The 20,107-nt window shown below is 48.6% G+C and overlaps 1 protein-coding gene across 19 annotated transcripts in view; it reads left to right on the top strand.

Annotated features, from left to right (window-relative positions):
* TENM2 (teneurin transmembrane protein 2) overlaps nucleotides 1-20,107 on the top strand; it is a 657,515-nt gene that overhangs the window by 551,998 nt on the left and 85,410 nt on the right. The gene's annotated exons all lie outside the window — the stretch shown is intronic.

Here is a 20,107-nt window from a genome sequence, read left to right as displayed (position 1 = left end):
ATCCACTTCCAAGGACCCCCTCCAGGTTCCACACCCAGGGTGTGGTCACCAGTGCCATCAAACCCCCCCCCCCAGCACCCTCTCTCCTGAAGTCCCACTGTGTGCGCACAGCTGAAGAGGACACCACACTCCCCACTGGAGAAGCTGGTCCCATGTGTCTCCGGGGAAGCGGCCCTTCGCTGCTGCCTGCAGCTCCTCCCCCACGTGGGGGTTTCAGCCCTGAGCTGGACTGCAGAGCAGACACCCTGCATCTTTTGGTTTCCTCACCAGTCCCCACCCTCAGAATTGCTCCCAGCACCCGAGGCAGTGGGAGGATGCTTTCAAGTTCTTCAAACTCTGCCACTGTCCACGTCCCACTGTAGATTCAGTCAGGACCCCACTGTTTCTACAAGCAACAGTCTAAGAAAATCCACTTTCTCCTTATTTCAGTGAGGGGGCTGCTCCCATTTTCAACCAACTCCCCTGCAAACCAGCAGTCCCTGAGCCCTCTCTCCATAAAAAGCACAAAAATGTTACAAAGGAGCAGGCACTTCTGCCATCATCCCCAGATCCAAGCAGTTTCTGGTCAAGCCCTTGGTGGCATTTCCCTCCTATCAGACCTGTGCAGCTCAAAGTAGACATCCCAAAAATTACATTGTGCCTAGCAAAGAAAAGGGTTAGCTGACCTTGTAGAGACAGAAGCCTCCACGTGACTGCTGTCCAGGAGGGATTGAAAGAACGGAGAATCCCGGGCCACAGATTCCAAGCTGAGCTGCAGCAATCCCTGGTCAATGTAGTGGTGACGTCGTCGGTGAGAACCTGCTCAAAGGGGTCAACTGTTCTAACTGCATGCAGGGCGAGGGGCCCTGCAAAGTGTGAATGGCATGTCTTTATTTTTTTAAATTACGTTTTAACTTCAAAAGGGATGGCCAGACAGCCTTGGATAGGTGTCTAGAAATAATGCCAGGGGGTGGGAACCTGAAAGCTTATAAAATAACTACCTTGCAAGTACAGGGGAGATGTTTGGATTTTTCTTCCAATAAGTTAGCAAGCTATTAATGACCGGTCATGCTCTTGCTTCCAAAACCACTCTCTCTAACGACATGAAACTCAAGACAGTGGCTTCTGCTGTGCAGAAAACATCCGGCCACAGGGCAGCAAGCCTGATTTTTTGCTATAGATGTGTATGAGCACAGGAAGCCCAAATGTCACTGATGATTGCAATTCCTGTGAATAGGGAAAAGAGATTGAAGGTATTGGTGGTAGTGCAACAACCTTGCTTTTTCCTATTAGTGCACGCAAGGCAGGCAAGTCGAGCTGGGTCCCTTAAGCATGCTGCTATCAACTTTGCACCATACTTTGAATATGAGCTGATTTAACTTTTTATTTCCATTAAATGGGGCCAGGAAAGATCTGTATCCATTCACTTACAGACCTGCTCTCTAGGGGTCTGATAAAGGAAATGTTATCATGTCATAGAGAGGCTGGGCACAGAACGCGGTCTTCCCAGAATTAGGGTCTGGAAGATATAGCACACTTCAAAACCCACCGCAAACGGTACACCAATCCAGAATGAGTTCACAGAATGCAGCGTCTTCCCTCCCCGCTGTTAACACTCTGTCACTGCCTCACTGTCATCCTTCTTTGTGCATTTGGAGCTTGTGGTAGTGTGGGAAACCTGTAGCCAAAGGGTTGAATGCAGAATACATGTCACGGAACAGGTTCAGCTCCAAATCCAGTCCCCGTCACTTGCAAGTTGAGTGACCTTTGACAAGTTATGTATCTTGAATAAGCTTCCATTCCCCCATCTGTGGGTTTGGGATCGTCACCCCCATGTCCTATTGTCGTGAAGGCTCCACTTCTATGAAGCATTTAACACTGTGCTTGATACCCCATACGTATCAACACCACCCCTTCTCCCTTCACCTCCTTTCCCAAACAAGTCTTCCCAGAGCAAACAGTTAAGAACCCAGTAGTGAGAGCATACAACCACACTTGGTTAGAAGCCCAGAATTCTAGAAAAAGGCCAGCAGAGGACGAGGTATCCGTAGTGCCCCTCTTACTGTGCTGCTCCAAGAGGGGCTCACTGGGACCCTCACCTCCGTTCCTTCAAGAAGGGAGGGGAAGCCAGGAAGATACAGGAGTGGTCCACTTAGATCCCACCATGGTTGCAGGAACATGGGTATCCCAGACATCAACCAGAAGGCCATCCGTGAATGGTCCGTGCCATGTGTAAGGTCCACGCTTCCTGTGTCCAGTTCCAGCTGAGCAATGGCAGCTACATTCAATCATTCATGAAACATTTATCGAGTGCCTAATGTATGCCAGTACCATACTAGGTGGGCCAGGAAGCTTCCTCTCTGAGAACAGCTGGGGCGGCAAGAAAAGGAAGAAAGGTTTTCAGGGGACCTCACAGGTCTCCTTGTCCACATGAGAGTCGACTCTTTTCTAGTGTAAGACACCCTTGCTGATGTTTCTGGCAGTCATTTTTTTATTTATTCTTCAACATTCACCCCTGCTCAGAGCTTCCCATAGAGACCAGTGTAAGGAAAGAAGCTTTAAACTTCAAAGAGTAAATTCATCTGTAGCAAAACACAAAATAAAATAAAAATCCATCTGTAACACAATGTAATTGCATAAGAGAAAAGTTGTCAGGTATCAAACTGTGTGGATACACACAAATGACACCCCCCTACCTGTGGCTGTTTTCCACGGGGGAGGAAATTCAGTTAAATCGAGTGAGGACGGCAACTCATTAAAATCTGATTTTCCCTCCGATCCTTTTTTATCTTTTAATCCTCCATATATGGCACAACTTGTTCTGTTAAATAACACTCATTAATTAAATCTCATCTTAGCTATATCTATATTTTTATTTATTATGAAAACCTTCAGATGCTTATAATCTAATTTAGCTGGATTACTGCTTGGACATCTCTAAGTGAGAAAACTCTGAGCTTTTAAGGTGGAATTACTGACAAGGGAGGGGGAGGGGGAGGAGGGCCATTCTCTCCAGGTTTCCCCTTGGCGGGAGGTGGTTGGGCCTGCCTTTCCTCTGTGAGGGGAGTTGGCCTAGATTTAGAGAATGAGGGCACTATAATTCGGAATCTTTGTTGACTTAGAGAAGGGAAAGGAGGGCAGAACCTGGAGAAAGAAATGTGAATTCAAATATCCCTGTATGAGAGAGGCAAGCGCCAGGGAGGTGAATGCATGAGACGTAGGGGTTGGGTAGCCAGAAGTAGGAGTGACCCGGAAGGAGTGTATGGAGGGCAGACATGACCCAGCTCCATCTGATCGTTGCCATGTAGAGATGCAAGCCTCGTTTTTTCCAAAATGTGCAATTTTTCAGTAGGGGCCAGAAATCAGGATTGTTATGCCTACTCTCCCAAATTTCAAATGTTGGCGTGAATTCAACATTTATTAAAATGCTGTGGAGGCCATTCAGATAAGATTGAAGTCACCCATCTGTGGCCATTTACACTCGACTGCAGGGCAGGAGGACTTTGGAATTCAGAAACAGCGTTTGCCTGGGTTGAGACTGGGACAGCTTTGGTTTCTTTTGTTTGATGCCCCGACTCTCCTTGGTGACTGGTGTAAGCTGGGGGGAGTCTCTCTGCCGTGGTAAAATGGTGATAACTTTGCACTTACATGGTGAATTTTCTCCAAGGAGCTCAAAAGATTTTGTGTTGCCTCAGTGAACCTCACAGCCAGCCTGTGGGGCAGGCAGGTAGCAATCACCCCCACACACCATGAGCAGCCGCAGGAAGTGTTTTGCACACAGTCAGCTAGGTCAACTCGTGGCTTTAATTCCATGGTCTATGCAATGGGCAAATATGGCATTGGAGAAGCACGTTTCTCATTACCACCTCCTCAGCCGCCCTTTCGGCTTCTTTCTTCCATCTGCTCCAATTGACAGCTATGCCCCCAGTGAACTGAGCCAGTGACTAATTCCTGTCGTGCGTGTGAGTGTGTACAAGTCTGTGTGTGCCTGCATGTGTGTGTGTCCACCTCTGGGCAGGCCCAGCATGGTACATCTGCACCATTACGACACGCCTCTGCATCGCTCACTGGTCTGACGCCATGCTCTGAAACGCTACCTTGGCAAATGTTCAGAACCTCCACGTGGGAATCTGCAGGGCTCTGGATACCTGTCGTTTGCAGCACTGCTAATCATCTGTGCTGGTTGGGGCCCCATGTCCCTTCCTCTTCCTTAGGTCACTGGAAGGACACCTGAAAAGGCTTTCCCTCGCAGACCCCGTGTCCATGCCCCCTCTCCGGTCTCAGTGGATTAACAGGAGTGGCCATGTAAATAGGGATGAGGGCTGGAGGAGTAAAGTGGAGGCCAGGATGAGGATCTTCTATGAATTGCCTTGGAAAGTCACCCAGAAAAGTCAGACTGACAACAGTATGTGGGCACATCCAGGTTATCGCTTTCCCTCCATGACAGAGTGCAAGAGCTTGCTACACAGTCCCTGCCCTGCCCTGGCCTCTGCTTCACAGGCCTGCACACTCTGTGTACTGCTCTCCTCAGAGGAATCCCTTGGGCTTCTGAGGCATGACCCAGAGAGAAGCCCCCAGTTCTGCAATGTCAACCTGTTGATGTTCTTCCCAGGACAGCACACAAGTAGCCTGCATTTTCTAGATCGCCTGGCTCTTCTTTCTAAATTGTCTCAGATCAGGCCACTAAATCCTGGGAAGCGTTCCCAGCATGATATTCTATGATCATTCACATTCTCTGCATGCAGCCATGCCTTAAGCATCCTTCAGAGGGAGGTGCAAAACCAGGGAACACCTGGCCGTTTCAGATGCATTGTGTCGGGGAGATAACTAGACCAGTTGGAACCACAAAGGCTTCCCAGCAGATCCAGCCAATCAGGGCACTCCTCTTTAGAGTCAGAGGAAACCACCTTTTCCAGGGATGAAAATGTTAAGGATCCCACAGAAAAGAATGGGAAATTCCTCCTTGATCTAGTTGGAACTAGGAACACTTTGAACTTTCAGAATCAAGCATAATGTTGAACCTCTCCCCAGTAGATCAAAATCAATATTGAACATTTAAAAGGTATGTAGATGAAAACAGCCGCACCTTTGCTTCCATACCTGGAATGGTCTTTCAGCTGCCTTGGGAGAACTCAACTTGTGCTTTTCACTGGGCTGTGTGAAGTGGAAGCTGTTCGGGCTTTCAAAGGTCAGCTGGGGACCCTCTGTCCCCTCATGCATCAAGCCTCTCTCCAAGTATCAAATTTACATATGCACATAAAAATAGCTTCTGGAAACTTAAAGGATGGGACCCTCTCTGCTGTAGCCTCAGGACGCATGCATTCTAGACATTCAAAAACAGTCAGGGAAGCTACCCATCCCCAGTGCTGCCACATCTGGTAGCGCAGAGAGTCAGCTGCACAGGTTGCTGAAGGGACAGTTGGAGACAGAACATCAGGTGGAGCCCAGCAGGCTAAACTCGCTTCCAGAAGCCAAATGGTGGAACTCAGGCAGGCAGAGGTATCATCATTAGAGGGCTGGGCCACTGGATTTCCACTTTCAGCCCTGCTTAGGTTTCCGGAGAAACTGGGATGAGATTGCAGATGAGCTAAGCCCCCAGTTGGACCCACGGTCCCTTCCAGCTGCATCCAGCTGATCTCTGTGCATCAGGGATGAATTTACCTTGACATTTAAATTTCTGCTTCTATCACCAACAAGATTGGGTTACCCTGAGTAATACAACTTTAAAATATTTTCTGAGCAGTAAAAGCAGACGACCGCAGTGTTATAAAATCTTGTCTTTTAGGAGACATTAAAAATGTTACTGATACTGATCGCAGTGAGGTAGAAAGCCAGCAGCCAAGACTTTGAGGGGAAGAAGGCAGAGCCCCTGAAAACAGCATGAGGCCAATGCATAAAGAAGGTAGTTAAAGCCGAGCTGGGAGTCACTTCAGAAGCTAAAATCGCACGATGCTGGGGGTTTGCCTTTTAATTTGTTTTTCCTCGCAGGCTGTGGCTTTGCCCCTTTCGATCAAAGCCTTGACAGTACCTCCGAAGAAAGGTGGTCTCTAGCAGAGCCAGTTCCTTTGGTTTGTCCAACCTTAGCAGCCAGAGACACTCTTCACAAAGAACCTAAATTATCCCCTGCCTTGGAGTCTGGAGGACAGCAGGCACCTCAGGATGTGTGTGCTAGCTGGCTTGAGGTTCCCCGAGTCTGTCCTCTTCCCTCCCGCCCCCCACCAACCCAGTCATTTAAGACATGGAAAAAGAAAAACCACATTGTTCCCGAGGAGAATAGTTTGGGAGGGGAAAGGAAGAAGCTCCTTTGAGTTACCTTCAAAAATACTGTGTTTCCTAGCTGCCATTTGTTAGAGAGGAAGAGCTGGGTTGGAAAAGGGACTCACTGGGTCACTGAAGGGCTCTCTTGAGTTCGGGGGCATTTGGGCTGGAGCCAGAATATTTTTGGCCAATGACTTAGAACATGCACTCACAGGGGGTGCCATCACCCCCAAAGGAGTGAAAAATGGTTGGGGGGGAGCAAAGAAGGAGCTTACTCTTTAAATGTAAAACACACATGTAATATGTATGCAGCTAGACATTATATTGGTAGCATGAAAATTTCATGATTGAGAGAGAAATTAGGGGAAAGACCTCAAAAGCTTCCTGGGAAGGAGATTGGGAATCAGGTGGTCAGGGATAGAGTGCTCCCTTTCTAGAACCTCAACAGAAGCACCTTAGCATCATCGGGGAGAAATGTTCTGCCAGCTCGTCTTTGCGTCTTGATCATCCCCCTGCCTGCTGGCTCAGTTCTATACCAAATCACTTTGGACTGGAATAATCAGACAGGCCAAATAGTTAATTTTGTCCGTGTTGTTAATTTATTGACTTTCCAAATTCCCTTTTCAGAGCTTATCAGCTAACAGTTATATTGAGTACTTAGCACAAAACTTGCCAACCCTGTGGTGCTAGGTTCCCAACACGCCTTCTCTCATCTAATCTTCATGTCAGTGTTGTGAGGTGGATACTGTTAGCATCCTCGCTTTACAGGTGAGAAAGCTGGCTCCAGGAATTTAAGCACTGCGAGAAAGGCATTAAGGGGCAGGTGAGTTCTCAAGATCCAGGTTGACTTGCCCGAGACCAGGCTTCATCACTGGGCTACTATGATCAACTTGCTCTGTCCCTACATAGGTGCAGTAAGAGGGTTTCTTTGGGGCCCAGCAATGCAATCAGGTATATGGTCACCAGAGAGCCGCCCACACCTGTTGGTAAAGTTATCACCTGCAAGAGTTAACCCCCACCCCATTAGCTTGCACAGTGCCCCCCGGGGCCAAAGAGCACCAAGCAATTTCAGATTCCAAATGTGACTCGCCACCCCTCCACATATGCATAATTGGCCAACTTTCCTAAATTTAAGTTGACTTTCTCTCAGAGTTCACATTTCCACCAACTTTTCATTAAATTAATTATTCAAAACAATTCAGAGTTAGCGTTCTCACAGCAACTGTAACTCTGCCATGACTAGATTAAGGCGTAAATTGAACAGCATGTTTTGCAATAAAGTTAATTTTATATTCACCAGAGAACTGAGTTATAGTTGCTGTGGGAACCATCATTTCGAATCTCTTGACTTTGGTGCATTTAAATTCTCAATCGCAGCATTGCACACGGTAGCAGATTTTGCATGGATGTTTAATTCGCTTCACACCATGGCCTGGCTACCCTGAACTTGGAAGTCCTGTCAGAAAGGAGCATTGCAGGCATGCAGCTTTCCCGGCCTCCTTCCTCATGCTGGTACTGTGGTGCTATGCAGAGAAGCAGCCAAGAAGTCAAAATGATGTCCCATTTTATCTTGAAATCGCCCACTTTGGAGAAGTGACTTTCCTTAGAAGCACCAAGTCTCGGGCAATGTCACTGCATTTGTGTGCAGCCAGGATTCTCATCCAAGGGTATTTTTGGATCTGTGCTGTATAATTCAGTACACACAGGGTGACCTCCAAAAGCTCCAGGTCCTTGCATGTGCCATTAATCATGCAGGCATGCACAGCCATACATCAGAACTTATTGGAGCTCCGGAAAAGCTAAGCAACATTTCCCAGAGCCACATAAAGCCCAAGCATCTCTAAATCAAGACGCATTGCGGGGCCTCTCTAAAAGGTACGTTCAGCAGAACTGGAATAGAACTCAGGCTAAATCCTGGCGGTAAGGAATTGGAAACATGGGCCAAGGCAAAGACAGGGGCTCGTTGGGGAGGGATAGCAGAGGAAGATGAAACCCTGAGACTGTTAGAGATCCGAGCACTGCATCTACAAGGATTATCGATTTTTGTAGCTTTATTGGAAAAATCAGTCATGCTTTCTGCCTCCTGGGGATTGCTCCGCTGCAATTTGGGAGTGTGTCTGTGTGGCAGCTCTGCAGGTTAGCATCTGAGTAGCAGCTCCCACTCACCGTTCAATTATCCATTTAGCTAGAATGTGACTTAGCAGAAACAGACTGCTGTTTTGCATGTTGAAAATGTATTTGAAAAGAGGGGATGTTGTTTCTCAGTAAATGAGAGGATTTCGAAGAGGAAGCTTGCTGTTTTAAGGGCACGCTCATTATGCAAAACTGAAGAATAGCACCTAACAATAGCATGGACCAGATTGTTGGAATCCTGACAAGAGTTCTGTACTCTTCCAGGAAACAAAAGCCTCCTTATTCCTTATACTCTGCCACAAGGTAATGCACTTCCTGCTCAAAACGATTGCAGAATTTATAAAGACCCTGTAGTGACCAGTGGCCTCCCCACCAAATCCTTAATCAGCTAAACACTGATGGAGAAAAAGACTAGATCACTATGTGCAAATAGAGTTTCACAGAATAAGATATAAGTTCATGATCAGGCAGGCTCACCTGGGCCACCTGGATGGGAAGGTAAATTACATCTGCATTTGCGACTAAGGGTGGGCGTGGCAAGGTGCTGTGCCAATTGGAGAAAGTAAAGGACCAAGAAGCAGAGGAGAGATGGGAATGTTTTTATTGCTTATCTACAAGGTAAAAGGGGCCATAGGACAAGGTCAGACATGCACTACTGTGTGAAGTCACTTGACAGTGTTTTGTGGCCAAGAATGATGACTTGCGGGGATCGGTCCATTTATTGAAGGCTTGACAGATTCCTAAATAAATATAAATCTATATATTATACGTGTAGATAGGTAGACAGATAGGGCTTTTAAAGTGCCTGAGTGACACAGTTTGGATGGGTCAAGGTGGCCTGGAAGAGACGGAGCACAGAGGAGCTCAAAGATCAGGGAGAGTTCCCGGGGTTGTCCGAGGACACCCTGCCAGGCATATGAAGCTGGCTCAGTAATCATGGCCTCCTGGCCTGAAGTCACCACGTGAAGAGTCAGGGCGCCTGTTTGCTGGGGCAGTGCCGTATGAGAGTGCCAGCCCTCACCTGCAGACACAGCCTCTGGGGCTTGTGGTCCTCACCTCTCCTCCAGCCCTTCCTGCGCATCCTCAGGCAGCAGGAGCGTCCTGGCTACCCTTGCCTTTACCCCAGGTGTCTTCTTTCACGTGGAAAGCCCTTTGGAAGGAGAGGCGAGGGCGGCGCCACTTCTCACGCCCAGCCGCAGCCAGCGCGTGGAGCACCTTGCTTGATCTGGGGTGCTGTGTTATGGGCAGTGTACTTTATCCTCTGCTTTTTTTTTTTTTTTTTTTTTTGACGGTACTGGGGATCGAACTCAGGGCCTTATGCTTGCGAGCCAAGCACTCTACCAGCTGAGCTATCTCCCCAGCCCTTATCCTCTGCTTTTGTATCTTGAAAACCTGCCCTTCCAGAGACACGGGTGGGAATAACCTCTAGAATCAGCCCTGCCACAGGGCCACAAGCTGGTGCCCTTCCCCAGCCACTACCTTGGCTTACCAGGATATCCTGGCCAGCTTCCAAGTTCTGTCCTTGCCTGTCCCCAATCTGTTCTCCAAACAGCACAAAGGGACCCACCCCACTTCTGCCCAAAGTCCCTGGTGACTTGTTTTCATTCAGAATGAAGCTAATATCCCTACAGTGGCCGAGGAGCCTTTACCCCTGGCTGCTCTGCTCCAGCCACACTGGCCACCTGGCTGTCCTTCCAACACTTCGGCACTGTCCTGCCTTCTTCTGTCTGGGCTGCCATACTGAATATGCCAGTCGCTCCCCCTCCTTTTTTTTTTTTTTTTTTTTTTGAGACTCTTTCTCACTATGTGGTCCAGGCTGACCTTGAACTTGTGATCCTCCAGCCTCGGCCTCCCAAGGAGCTGGGATTACGGGTTTGCACCACCACTCCTGGCTCTGGTGCTATATTAAATGATAGCACACAGTCCCTCCTCATGGCCAATGCAGGTGCAGCTCAAAGCCCTAAACCACAAAGACAAGGCTACTTCTAATATCAACAGTAGTAGCCGTCTTTGATGGAACATTTACTATGTGCCACACACTACCTTTTCTCTCATTTAAACACTCTCTGGGAGAGGTACTTTAATGGCTCTGATTTTACAGGTAAAGAAACTAAGAAATGAAAGAGTGTGTGATTTTTACCCGAGAGTGTGCAGCCAAGAGGTCGAGCTGAAACTTAAACCCACGCGCCTGAGACCCCCATCTTCACCCTCTAAGTCCGGGCAAGCCTTCCCACCCTGGAGTCTCCACCTGCTGGTTCAACCAACCGCAGATTGGAAAGCAATGCACCTGTGCTGAACATGCACAGGCTTTTTTCTTGTCGTTTTTCCCTCAGCAGTACAGTTGAACGCCTATTTACAAAGCATATGCATCATATTAGGAATTTTAAGTAATCTGGAGGTGATTTAAAGTGTACAGGAGGGTTGCATAGGTTCTATGCAAATGGCAGGCCAATCTACATAGGGGTTTGAGCATCCAAGGATTTTGGTCTCTGAGGGGGTATCCTGGAAGAGCCCTTTCTGGAAAGGAGGCATGAATGTCTGTCAGTTGCCACAGCTGACTGATGCTTTAGCCCTGTACTCTAGCAACTACTGGGGAGCCCATACTAAGTACTAAACAAGTGGCTAAGTACAAAAATCCGTCCTTTCCCTTGCCCTTGGGGGCATTTATCACTTCTCCGCCTCCATGGCAGCTAATCAAAAGAGGCCAGTCCACACTTCCATCCTCAATCGGGACCAAATATCCTAGGCTGCCTGGAATTCAGGGATCCCCTGGGATCCAAGATTTCAGTATGGGAGCCTGGACAGTCCTGGGTGAGCTGGGGTGGCTGGTGAGAACAGAACTAGGGAGCCCATTCTCCTATTGTCAAGCCCTGGCTCCACCACTCTGCTTCCCTGGCCAAGTGACTTAACTTCTCTGTGCCTCAATGTCCTCACTGAAAAATGGGACTAACAATAGCCCCTGCACCACAAGGTGACTGTGACCACTCATGACTTAATGCACCAGGCCTGTGGAACGCCTACGAGGATTTCTATTACCGTTGTTATGACATAAAAAGCTGCCTAGAATTCAGAATTTCAATCCTGGGGCAGATTCTTTCCTAGCCCTTTCAACATCTATAAGAAACAAACATTTAGTGATTTCTTTACAATTCCCAAAACTGTGCAGGGAACAAAAAAAAAAAAAAAAATGGCCATTTATTGTTGGCCTGATTTTACACTAGTTAAAAGAGAACCATCAGCCTGCAGAAGTAACAAGCCCGTGCCCACAGGCCTCCCAGGTGTTATTTGTATTTTTATGACCCTCCTGTGGCTATAAGGATGCTCAGTGGGTGTAGAAATTGGATGGTTAAAAATAACAAATAAGAAATCAAAGTCGCGCCTTGTCCCTATTTCCATACCGGTAGGCACTACATTCATTATTTGCTGGACAGCTGTGGGAATAAACAATACTAGGTACAACAACTTGATTGTCCTCCAAGAACCAAATTAAACCATTGGGCTTTCTTCTGTCATCCCTGCCTCTGTGTGGCTCTTGTCCCCTCTTAATCTACCAACGGGCCCTCTCCACTGCCTGGCTGAGTGTGCTGGCCTGTCTCTTTCGGTCAGGGCTCTCTGCTCCTTACAGGGGCCAGGCAGGGACCCATGCTGGCGCGGGGACACAGACCCTGTCATTAGCTTGGTTCTGGACCCGGTGCTGCCAGCAGCTGTTTCTCCTGCTGGGCAACTATCATCCTTCCAGGGGTTTGGGGTGTGACCTGAGGGGAAGAGTTTTCTTTTGCCTGGCTGCTGAATCAAGGGCACAGCAAAGCAGCAAAGAAACGCACTGCGGGGGGGTTTCTGCATTCCTCCCACAGATATCTTTAATGCTGAACACAGGGGTGAGCATTGGGAACACGGCCGTCAACAACAGAGCCTCCCACTCTAGAGGTTTCCAGGATCCCAGGATGGTGGGTGCTCAGCCTGTGCTGCGTGTAGGAATCACCTGGGGAGCTGAAAGAGAGAGAGAGAGAAGACGACGGCCTGGGGGTGCAGCTCAGAGGTATTGCTTGTGCCCAGCGTGAGCAAGGCCTGGACTCAATTCCCAGTGCCAAAGGAAAAGAGGAAGACGAACACGAATGGCTGAGTCTCATCTTCAGACTGCCTTAGTTGAGGTGGGATGCCTCGTGCCCACCCTGGGGATATGTCAAGCTCCCAGGCCATGGTGTGTGCAGCCACGTTGAGACCTGAGGCTCTGAACAAGGGAGCCCCTGGGTGCCGGTCCAGGAGGAGGAGAAGGAGCTTAGAAGGCACCGGATGGAGGAGAGGGTGCCTGAGCCAGTTGAGCCCCGGATGAGAGGCTTTAGCCCAAGTGAGTGCAGGAAGCCCAGGTGAGGAAGAGGGATCTGCAAAAGCCCCGGAGAGGGATCCAGGCTGTCTGTGTGCCAGAAGGAAGCAGGGAGCTGAAGCCCAGAGAGCAGAGCCAGAAGTGACGTGAGAAGAGACGGGAGAAAGCAGCAGGGCCCCAGAGATTTAAGACTTAATCTGAAAGCACACTCACAGGCACACGGGGGCCCTGGAGGGCTTGTTGAAATGCAGGTGGCCGGCCAGCCACTGGCCAGCCTCCAGAGCTGGTTCTGGAGGTCAGGATGGAGCCCAACCAGAAGTGCAGTTTTAACAAGTTCCCAGGTGGTCCTGATGCTGCTGGTCCCAGGACCAGACCCGGAGAAGCACTGCTTTAACCTGAAGCAGGGGGCGAAGCACCCTGAGCACAGGCTTGGAACAAGGCGGTGTGTTCTGCAGCCCCAAGGGGGGCCAACTCCAGGAACCTGCCCACCATTCCTCCTTCCATTAGGTGAAACAGAATAAAGAAGAAAACAGTCACCCAAGGAAAGCACAGGCTTGTGCAGGACCATGGCTGGTTGATAATACCGGCTCCACTTAAATTCCCAAGAAGGGTTCTTCCAAGTTCCTGCTGCCTCCAATGTCCTCCTCCCATGATCCTCTTCTTGAAAGAAGTCACACTGTATTAGCAACAGCCAGAAATGCTAAGAAAATCCAAAAAATCAGGTGCATCTCCCTTTCCCCCTTCTCTTCAAAGGGGAAAGGATGTTAACTTTTTTATTTCAAGTTCATCATTTGCTCTGTGGCCAAGGCTGAGCCCACATCCTGGCTTTTCCCAAGCAGACAGAAGTGATGCTGATCAGTGAGAATCCAGGTGCATCCAGGAAACTGTGGCATCAACAGCTGGAGCCAAATTTATGTCACCTTCCAGAGGCTCTGCCGTTCCTGCTGCTGTGGCAGGGTGGAGGGGGTGGAGGGACATTTCCTCTTAGGAGCAAAAGCCAGTTTCTTCTCTGCTGTAGACCAAGTGAAGAACTCTGGTCCTTCCAGCACCTCACCTGCAGACCCTTGTAAGACAAACAAATGATGCTGAAACAGTGAGACGTTCCACAATCTCTAGTAAAGCAGAGAGAGCCGTTCGTTCAAGTGCAGGTTCAGAGCTGCAGGTGCACACCAACTTGTGCCTAGAAACCGAGAGACCCTGTACTGCTCCCTCTTGCACACATAGGTGAGCAAGGGGAACAGCTCTGCCCTTTTCTAGAGACCAGAATGCTTTTTCAGCAGCTAATCTTCTAAAATTAGTTGAAGATCTCTCCTTGAGTGTCTCGAAACATCAGATTAATTTCTGAGCACGGCCCCCTGGCGTTTAGTATCAGTGGCTACCAGAACCCTGGTGATCCCTGATCCCCAACACCTTGGCTGTCTCCACCTAGAGACAGCTCTAGAGTAGAACAGCACGCTCCAGTGTTGAATGTTTCCAGGGAGTGTCCTGCTGAATCCCAGTGATGCACAGCCCCAGGGGAACAGTGATATTTGAAACAGCTGCAGAGGAGGCAGGAGCCGCGTCCCTAATTAAGTTACTATGCAGAAGTACAGTTCTTCCCAGTAGAAAAGGCGTCTCTTCTTCTCCCTTCAAGGCGCCTGTGCTCACAGTGGCCGTGAGCTGCAGCAGATCATCTTCTCGCTCAACTGGAGAAAGGTGGCATTTCCGGATTTGAGTCTGGTGGTCATAGCGGGAAGAAGGATTTCCTAGGACATGACACAATCACAGACAGAACTTCCAAGAACCTCCCCTCCCCCATATTTTAAACTTGAAATAGGATAGGTTCTTGTTTTCTTCCTGGTCTGGGAATAAGGCAAAGAGAAGTGATTGGCACTTCAGGCTATTCCCTGCAGAAAAAGCTGCCCCTGATTATAATATTTGTAGTAACCATGACTCTATCATCTCGACCAGTGATGTGTACTCAAGTGAACGCTTACAGTATGCCAACTTCTACTAAAACTTTCATCCTCGTCATTTCCCTGAACACCACTAGCCTCTGTATAAAATAGCGCTGTCTTCATCACCACTAGGTTATTCAATCAACAAACATTTATTGAGTGTTTGTTGCAGGCCAACCATCCTTCTAGACCTTGAGGATATCTTAATGAACAAAGGAGATGACGATTTCAACCTGCTTGGAAGCTGTATTCTATTGGGAGATAGAGTATATAAGATTATTTGGTGAAATATATACTTTTACCAACAGGCTGAGACTCAGAGAGGTACATCAACCAGCCCAAGGTCACACAGACAGCAAGAGGCAGATCTAGGTTTCAATCCCAGAACTCTCTGGCTCCAATTCAGGTTGGGGTTTCACCCAAGGGTTCGTCCCCGACTGGAATGGCTCTCCTAAGGGTCTCTTGGACCTTTCGCTGTCCCTGCACTTGCGCAGCCTGCTTTGTGCTCTCCCCTGCATTGCCACCTGGACAGCTGCTGGCTCCGTGCTTTTCTCAGGTGTGCTCAGAGTTGAGCGTTAAAATCCCATTTCTCTCTCCACACCCCTTGTGCAATATTAGCCACTTATTTCCACCTCTAAATTGCCACACATGGCAGAACACGTCTTGATGCTTTTTTAGAAAAGCTTTTTATGGTAATTATAGCTTTCTTCAAGTGCATTTATGCTCCCCTTTTTACTGTGCTATAGACATTATTTTGCTCAGGCCTAATTTTTGTTAAGGCAAAAAGGCTGCCTACCTGGTAACTGTGTCGACGAGAAACACCCCCACCTTTTCTCTTCTTCTTTTAAAGTGGTTAGTACTTGGGTGTAGGGAAGTCTTGGAAATCATTCCATATTCTTTGAAGTTGCTGTTTGGAGTCAGACGTCATTCATTCGTTCATTCCCTCCAACTATGTTTGGAGTATTGGCAATCCAAGAGTAAATAAACTAGACATGTCCCTCACCTGGGTGGTTTACACCATAGCAGGATTGCCCAGGGCAGCTGTTCAGTTGTATACTGCACAATTCTAAGGGTGCACTTTAAATTTTTTTTTTGCACAGTTTCTTTTTTCTTTTCTTTTTTTTTTTTTTTTTTTTTTTTTTTTTTTTTGGAAGGGGAGGATGGGGTACCGGGATTGAACTCAGGGGCACATGACCACTGAGCCACATCCCCAACCCAGCCCTTTTTTTGAATTTTATTTAGAGACAGGGTCTCACTGAGTTGCTTAGTGCCTCATTTTTGCTAAGGCTGGCTTTGAACTCATGATCCTCCTGCCTCAGCCTCCCAAGTCACTGGGATTACAGGAATGTGTCACGCCCAGTATGTGCACAGTTCTTATGACAATTTTCCAGCAGGTGACAAGGGCTGCCCTGTGGCATCAAGGACATGCTGAGCAGCGCAGAACAGTATGGGGGGACAGTATAGCAGAAGGAACAGGGTAAAGGGGCGATGACCACTAACAAGGTCCTGGAGCCTTGGGAAGGCGTCCAGGAGAGGGACCTCTGAGTGGGGACCTGAAGGATGGTTGAAGTTAGGGAGATGGCAGAAGGGAAAAGGAGAGGGTAAAACCCAACATGGTGTTGGGATAGGCTGAGGTGTTGAGCTTGTGAGGGACTCAGACTTGACCCAGGGACCAATGGAAAACTATGGAAGTGCTTTCAGCAGTGTCCAGAACGGAGAGAAACGAATAATAGTGCAAGACTAGAAGTAGGAGGCCAGTGAGGAGGTCTTGACAGGAGTCCAGAGCAAGGTTAGGATGGCATGGGTTAAAATGGTGGCAGTAGGGGAGTAGTGTAGGGCAGTAGTGTAGGGCAGATTCCAAGATATTTAGGAGGAAGGACAGGTAGGACTTTGTGTTAGTCTGTTTTGCATTACTACAATGAAATACCTGAGGCAGGTTAACTTTATAAAGAAAAGAGGTTTATTTAGCTCACTGTTTTAGATACTGAAAGCCCAAATGGCATTATGTAGGCTCTGGTGAGGCCCCCCTTGGCTGTATCACTTTATGGTGGATGGCCATCTTGGGAGCTCATGCAAGAGGAAGAGACTGCATCTCAAACCAGGAAACCAGATAGATATTGGGGTCCCACAGTCCCTTCCAAGGACATGCTCTCCAATGCTCTAAGGAATTCCCACTAGATTCCATGCCATCTCCCACCACCACATTGAGCACCAGCTTCCAACAGTGAATCATTCAGAGCATTTCCATCTACAGCAGACTTCTCTATAGCAGAGGAAGATCAGCACGACGTGGTTAGGATTAAATTTGAAAATGAGAGAAGCTTTGGGAAGGAGGAGGTAATTATGAACCACACTGAGGTTTCAGTTTGGGGCAATGAGTCCGTGGAGGTGCCATTCATTGAGGAAGGGATCAGAGTTTGTGGAGAGGAGAGGGAAAGAAGTGGGATTTTGTCGAGTTTGAGATGCTTGTAAGCAGTGAAGAGATGGGAATGCTGAGATGCTAGCTGTAATCCAGATCCAGGGCTCAGAGGGTTGGAATTGAGTCAGGAATCATCAGACTCCATGGGTGTGTTTGGTGTTTTGCTAAGGTTTTCTTATTGCAAATTTCTAAATTTGCATCAGCCCTATAGGTTGGAAGACCACAAACCCAGTCCAAGATACTATTGTGCCCTTGAAGGTTCTCCCTGGGAAGAGGACTTTTGATCTTGGAGACGAGGTCCCCACTATCTTCTCCTAATTCTTAGAATAGGGACCAGGCTGAAATGACACAGTACCATTTGGTGTCCATTCAGTCAAGCACCCTCTCTGTCCCAGAGACCAGGCCTTGGCATCCAGCAGCAAACACCAGATGGCTGAAGCCTGTGCCTGGGGCAGAGTGCCTGGACTTCAGTACTACTGACATTTGGGGCCGTATCATTCTTCGTCATAGGGGCTGTCCTGTGCCTTGTGGGATATTGGCAGCGTCCCTGGTTTATACCCACTATATGTCAGATGTCCTCTTCCCCAAATGATAACTATCAAAAATCTCTCCGGACATTGCCAAATGTCCTGGGGTGGGGGTGGGGCAGTGCACACAAATTGCCTCTGTTGGGAACCACTGGTCTAGGGTCAGGAGAGAGCCTGCAGCCCACCAGCAGCCAGGTCTCCCTTACTGCATCAGCAAGGAACCCAACAGGTGCAGCTTGCAGGTCTCTCAGCCAGGGGTCTTAAAGGTAGGCACTCAAGAAGTCAGCAGAGTTAGCCCAAAATCCAGAAGACTCCATCCAGGAGACTTCGTGGATGCCCAAGGATGAGCCCGTAAGCCCAATCCAACTTCAGTTAGAGCGTCCTCTCCAGAGGAAAGCCGCCACCTGAGGCCTGTCTGCCCTCCAGACTAATTACTTCCTACGTTTTGTTTTTCCTTAAGCAGAAGCTGGCTTTGCACTTTACAAACACAAAGAATCACCTCCTCAGAAGGCCACCTGCAGAATGAACTTGTGCTCGGGGTAGCTTGGGGTTGCCTAGCAACGCCACGCACCTACCAAGGCTGCTTTCTTCCTCTTCGAGCTAAAAGCAAAGTCCTGTCCATTAATTCCCAGCTGCCCTGAAACTTCTCAGAGATTCGCCGGCACCCCCACCGCTGGTGTTTGCATCTTCTTCACATGATGTGCAGAAAACCCGCTTCTGTGGTCTGTTTATCTCCCGTCAGTTGGTCCTGGGGTGGGGGAGAACAGGAGAGAAAGAGAAGGGAAGAAAGACCCCATTCGCTCTAGGAGCGAACATATTTTGAGTGCGGTATTTCTGACTGACATGCTGGCGCGTTCTGCAAATTTAAATTTTATGTAGTGGACGTGGGTTTCCTACACAATGAGGCTACTGTGGAGACTCTGGGCATGATTTTAGTCAGACATGAGACCTCAAAGCAGCTAAATAACAAAGCACATATAATAGAGAGCATGCTGAGCCGATGTCACTGGTCTGTCATTTAGTCCCTTCTCTTTGATCCCTTCCCCAACACTCCACTGGCGGAAATTGCAAAGCTGGAGGGGGCTCGAGGTTGGAGAGGATCTCTCTGCCCTGAGAACCTGGGAAATGTCCCTCCGGTGTTTCCTCCTGAGTTCCATTTTGCTCCTGCAGAAATGTTTGTGGCACTCCTCTAAGAGGGGAGAAGACTCAGAGCACTGTCACAGTGTATCCAGGGGGCATGTCCGTCGCTCCCCGGGCAGGGTGATGGTCACCTGTTGGTAAGGAAAGGTCTGGAAATCTGACTCGAGGCTTTGTAAGGATAGGTGTGGAAAACGAGCCAGCTCTGCCCGAGGTGTGCGCAGCCACCAGACATGTGCACTTGGTTTGCATGCTGGGTCATGCCAAGAGGGGCAGCAAGAGAATACAGGAGGTTCCCTGCAGGCAGCTCAGCTTCCGTCAGAGACTGTCCCCATAGAACGTCTCCGTTGCTTCTCTGGGATCTGAATCCAGATGGCATTCTGGAGAGGATGGGCCACAAGCTTTGCGGAGTCAGACTCTTCTTAAAGATATGAGGCTCACTGGCAGACCCTCTAGATCTTTCTCCCTAGGGGTCCTTTGAATGCTCAGCCCTGCCACGTGCACACATGAGGTCTACCAGCATCGTCATGAGGGGGTCCTTGGGAGAAGAGAGCAGGGTGCCAGGCGAAGGTCTTCAGAGGACTGGAGACCACGGAGGGGACAGAGGTGCCTTGGACTTACAAGGTTTGACTCAGTTGCCTCTGTTCTTCCCAAGTTCTTCATTCCCCAGCTGTGGCCCACTCGGGCTGAATGTTGTGTGGTCTAAAAATAGATATAGAAAAAGAAGGAAATAGAGATGGTGGCAGAGGTAGAGATGAGATTCAAGATAGATATTCAGGGAAGTTACTTTCTGCGGACAATTAAATTAATGGTCGTTGGGGTATCATTTAAACAAAGTAGGAAAACATACCTAGGTGGCAAAACCCTGTAAATTTACCAGAAGTCATTGCATTGTGTACTTGAAACAGGGAATTTTATGGTATGTAGAGTATGTCTCAATAAAGCTGTTAGGAGGAAGAAAAATGAAACGTATCTAGGAACTCTGCACGTAGGTTTCGTGAGTGTGGCTGCATCTCGCCATTCTGTGTCTCTCTCCAACTTACGAAGGGCAACTGGAGTTTCGCAGGCAGGACTTCTCCCTGCTCCCTTGAGGGGCTCCCTTGTTCTTTCTGTACTCAGCCTCCCTTTGTCCAGCTCAGGAGAATAGTAGCTGCAATATCTCGGGTGCGAGAGCAATCAGCGAATGAGGTCGGCTGCCGATTGCACACACAGAAGGAAGTGGGAGAGAAAGCCACGAAGCAGGCATTGCCCGTGCTGGCCGGTCCTTCCTTACACAGAGTCCTCCAAGTCCCGGTCCAGGGCAGCCAGCACCGACTCCTCCTCCAGCCTTCAAATCCTGCAGTATTTTTAAATCTGCTACAAATAGGTTGAGTGATAAGCAACCAACAATTTT

This window comes from Sciurus vulgaris, assembly GCF_902686455.1.
Source record: "Sciurus vulgaris genome assembly, chromosome: 6".
Taxonomy (NCBI): Eukaryota; Metazoa; Chordata; class Mammalia; order Rodentia; family Sciuridae; genus Sciurus; species Sciurus vulgaris.
The sequence above is the reverse complement of the archived record's forward strand: the minus strand, read 5'-3'. Positions and strand labels throughout refer to the sequence as shown.